This window comes from Oratosquilla oratoria, chromosome 39, assembly GCF_046742065.1.
Source record: "Oratosquilla oratoria isolate Oo_2021 chromosome 39, ASM4674206v1, whole genome shotgun sequence".
Lineage (NCBI taxonomy): Eukaryota > Metazoa > Arthropoda > Malacostraca > Stomatopoda > Squillidae > Oratosquilla > Oratosquilla oratoria.
The window spans coordinates 22,058,917-22,063,916 of record NC_134815.1 but is presented as its reverse complement, the minus strand read 5'-3'; the positions used below and the strand labels follow the sequence as shown (position 1 = coordinate 22,063,916).

At 29.6% G+C, this 5,000-nt stretch overlaps 1 pseudogene; it reads left to right on the top strand.

Annotated features, from left to right (window-relative positions):
* Positions 1 to 5,000, top strand: part of LOC143020179 (protein arginine N-methyltransferase 1-B-like) — an 8,242-nt pseudogene that overhangs the window by 3,182 nt on the left and 60 nt on the right.

The following is a 5,000-nucleotide window of genomic DNA, read 5'->3' as shown; positions in this document are numbered from 1 at the left end:
AATAATGATCCATACCTATTACCAGTTGACTGATATATTTCTGTTTTAACAACTTAAGCACAATACCGGTCATCTTACATAGTACTAAATCTTTGGATGAATAATATAAGACAAATAACGATATATATTTTTAGAGAGTTTATGGGAATAGAGTATTGTGTGTGTGTGTGTGTATAATATATATATATATATGTGCATATATATATATATATATAACATATATATATACATATATATATATATATATATATGTACATATATATATGTACATATATATATGCATATATATATATATATATATATATATATATATATATACATATATCTATATGAGAGTGTGGGTGGAGACACAATAAGCGAAGATGGGCTGGAACTCATTTATTGCTTATACGTTTCGACCGACTCGGTCTTCTTCAGTAAGCTGTTTACAAACTGCTTTAACCTTACAATTATACACTCGAAGACGTATAAGCACTAAAGGAGTTCCAAGCCATCTTCGCTTATTCTTCCTCCACCCACACTCTCATCAGTCTAAACCATTCATCCATATATACATATATACATATATATATATATATATATATATATATATATATATATATATATATATATATATATTAGGTTAGGTTAGGTTAGGATAGGTTAGGGTAGGTTAAGTTAGGTTAGGTTAGGTTAGGTCAGATCAGGCCAGGTCAGGTTAGATTAGGTTAGGATAGGTTAGGTTAGGTTAGGTTAGGTTAGGTTAGGTTAGGTTAGGTTAGGTTAGGTTAGGTTAGGTTAGGTTAGGTTAGGTTAGGTTAGGTTAGGTTAGGTTAGGTTAGGTTAGGTTAGGTTAGGTTAGGTTAGGTCAGGTTAGGTCAGGTTGGATTAGGATAGGTTTGGTTAGGCTTGGTTATGCTAGGTTAGGTTAGGTTAGGTTTGGTTAGGTTAGGTTTGGTTAGGTTAGGTTAGGTTAGGTTAGGTTAGGTTAGGTTAGGTTAGGTTAGGTTAGGTTAGGTTAGGTTAGGTTAGGTTAGGTTAGGTTAGGTCAGTTTAGGTTAGGTTAGGTTAGGTTAGGTTAGGCTAGGTTAGGTAAAATAAGATAGGTTAAGCTAGGCATCCTCAAGTACCTCACTTAACCTAACCTCATCTAACCTAGCCTAATTATGGGTAAAATGTGGCATCAGATAACCCACGAACATAAATTTTGCTTAAATTTTGACCTAACTTGTTGATAGTAGAGATCTTCTATTAGCTTTTATATGCGATTCTATCTGTAATGTACAGTCACACAAATCAAAGAGTCAGTTATTTTCATCTGCAAAAAGATAGACAAAAATTCTGAAATGCACATATTTTCAAGAGAAACCTACGTTTCATCAACTTTTCTATAATATTTCGCATGTGGTCACTTCCGATAAACACAGCCTTTTGTAGTGTGACATATATTTGAACCCTCATGTAATGTAGCTAAACATGAAATTTGCTTACCGATGAATTTGTCATTTAAGAAACATGAAAGAATAAAATGAGTCACATCTAACCACCTGGTGAATGATGCAACGACTAAACAGTACACAAAACCAATGTTGTCATGAACTTCTATCAATAGTATCGTACGTAGAACTAAAAAAATCATATCAAAATAATTAAATGGAGGTACAAATTATTAAAACAAAAAATGGCGAGCAATTTTCCCTTCTAGATTTCTGGTGAGGTAGTGACAATTCTTCCCCGAGTAAAAGTCCACTGAACTGCTTTCCTATATCCCACAAAATAGTTTAAGAGAATATGAGCTCCACTAATTTAATCAGAATAGTTTCATATACAAATAAAAATGGTTTTTCTAAACTAAATAAAATCATGTGCAATTAGTCAAAATGAAATATCTAAAGATGAAAATCGGGTTAATATAAAAGTACTCTGAATATATGTATTTTGGTGAAAGTAGAATAACCTATCCAAACAAATGATGGTTGTAGTTTAAAACAATTCAAATGCGGTTGAGTTTGAAACTCATAATTAGCTGAATAAACGCGTAAAGATTGTGTATCCGCAGACTTCATACGAGGAGCGAAGGAATTCAAATTTAGAGAACAAAGGACAATGAAGTAGACATTCTATATATATCTGAACACAAAAGGTCATCACTAAATCAGTCGTGCTTATTGTCCCTGTGCTTTCTTTACAGAAAGAAATTTATTTTTTTCAGTGATGCATGCATTACTGCAAAACATCACTGGCGTAGATATAAATTCTTTCGTCTAGGTTACCTTGTCGTTTTCCTGTTATCTGTATATGACATTCCCGGTAGTGTCAAGGCCTGAAGATTCAGCCAGGAGACAGAACCATAAAGTCATTTCTTTAATTTAGCTCCAACCATAAGAAAGCTGATATGTTAAGCTTTTGCAATTAAGGGATTAACAGCTATATTTGGAATAATTTTACCCTGCAATTGGACTTTCAATGAAGTAAACCATATGGTGCATGCTACAAGACTACATATAAAGAATATTATTTGGTTACGGAAAATAGTGGAAATTATGAGACAAGCAAAATGAGGGATGGATGGAAAGATAGGTAGGTAGATAGATAGATAGATAGATAGATAGATAGATAGATAGATAGATAGATAGATAGATAGATAGATAGATAGATAGATAGATAGATAGATAGATGCATTGATAGATAGATAGATAGATAGATAGATAGATAGATAGATAGATAGATAGATAGATAGATAGATAGATAGATAGATAGATAGATAGATAGAGAGATAGAGAGATAGATATATAGATAGATAGATAGGTAGATAGATAGATAGATAGATAGATAGAGAGAGAGATAGAGAGAGAAAGAGAGAGAGAGAGAGAGAGAGAGAGAGAGAGAGAGAGAGAGAGAGAGAGAGAGAGAGAGAGAGAGAGAGAGAGAGAGAGAGAGAGAGAGAGAGAGAGAGAGAGAGAGAGAGAGAGAGAGAGAGAGAGAGAGAGAGAGAGAGAGAGAGAGAGAGAGAGAGAGAGAGAGAGAGAGAGAGAGAAGAGATACAGACATAAGCAGAATTGGAACAGCGTGACAGGGACAGAGAAATAAAAGAAACAGGCAAAGAGAGGAAAAGACTAAAAATGTACGGTTCAAAATGAGGTAGGCTTTTCCTGACACTATGGTATTGAATGTGCCAGTGAAAATATAACGTTTGGAACGAAAAATAGGAGGAAAAATAATGTAATAAAAACAATGAGGGTGAAACATTTTCGAAAGATTTTAAGTGATATTTTCATTGGTCAGAATTTATCTATATCTATATTTGTACTCCCCCGTGTTACCACATCGTACAACACATTATGATTAGTTAATCTTCCACTTCTTTATTAACTATTTGTTAATTTCTTAGTTGTTTATTTGTTTATTTGTTTATTTGTTTATTTGTTTATTAGTTTATTTGTTTATTAGTTTATTTGTTTATTTGTTTATTTGTTTATTTGTTTATTTGTTTATTTGTTTATTTGTTTATTTGTTTATTTGTTTATTTGTTTATTTGTTTATTTGTTTATTTGTTTATTTGTTTATTTGTTTATTTGTTTATTTGTTTATTTGTTTATTTGTTTATTTGTTTATTTGTTTATTTGTTTATTTGTTTATTTGTTTATTTGTTATTTGCTTATTTGTTCATTTGTTTTTATTTGTCTATTTATTTGTTATTTGCTTATTTGTTCATTTGTTTTTATTTGTCTATTTATTTGTTATTTGTTTATTTGTTCATTTGTTTTTATTTGTCTATTTATTTATTATTTGTTTATTTGTTCATTTGTTTATTTGTTTATTTGTTTATTTGTTTATGTTTATTTGTTTATTTGTTTATTTGTTTATTGTTTATTTTTATTTATTTGTTTATTTTTATTTATTTGTTTATTTTTATTTATTTGTTTATTGTTTATTTTTATTTATTTGTTTATTTTTATTTATTTGTTTATTGTTTATTTTTATTTATTTGTTTATTTTTATTTATTTGTTTATTGTTTATTTCTATTGTTTATTTGTATTAAATTATTAAATAACTGTTTTCCTCTTTAGAAATTTGTAAATATAGGTATATATTCGTTCGTTATTTTTTCATAATGCTGTTTATATAGCTATTAGAATGATTTGTTTGTTTATACACTTATATTTTTATTTTTAAATACTTGTTTGTTTTTATTTGCTTGTTCATTTATTTATCTACCTACTTGTTTTATTATTTATTCTTATGCTTATCATGCCTATAACCTAGATGTATGATAATCTCTTTTCTTATAGTAATAAAATTAACTTGGTAACAATCCTTTACAGTATTGGTCTATCCATCATATGATATTTTCTTTACTATTACTTGACGATTTTCCTTAATCATATCAATAACTTTTTGTCAACAAAAAATCTAAAGTCCTGATATAACACAATATTGTGCATTAGAACTTTTAATATATGTCTTTGACTGGACGAAATGACTAAACTTTGGAAAATAATATTCCTAATAGAGGATTAGATACATATTGATCAAGTCAAATAAAAGTCGTACCTCTGACAAATAGAAGAGGATCGTTATAAAAAGATTAAGATTGAAGAAATAAGTCTTCTTTTTTGAGAAAGTAGATATAATCACTGGTGAACGAAATGGTTATTGCCTTATCTGCAAGTCCATACCAATGTTATCTTTATCCAAGATAAATGGCTTGGTGAGGGTAGTAAGCTATATTCTAATAAGGCCACTTTTCGTATTAGAAAACACTAGACGAGAATAATAGAACCTGTTAGATGAACAAAGTGTAGAGAGATTATGTCTTGCTTTCCAAAAGTTAAAATCACTTACCTTTGGTGGATGTTGTGAGGCAAAGTGGTTTATAGCGAATGTCTTTTTAGTCAAGTTAATTTTCCTTTATACAGATAAGAAAGGGTGCCGTGACTTCTTTGTTCTATTCCATCTACAAGTGAATCGTAATGACTACTACCATGCTATAATGGCCTACTTTATTAACGTCGGGTTT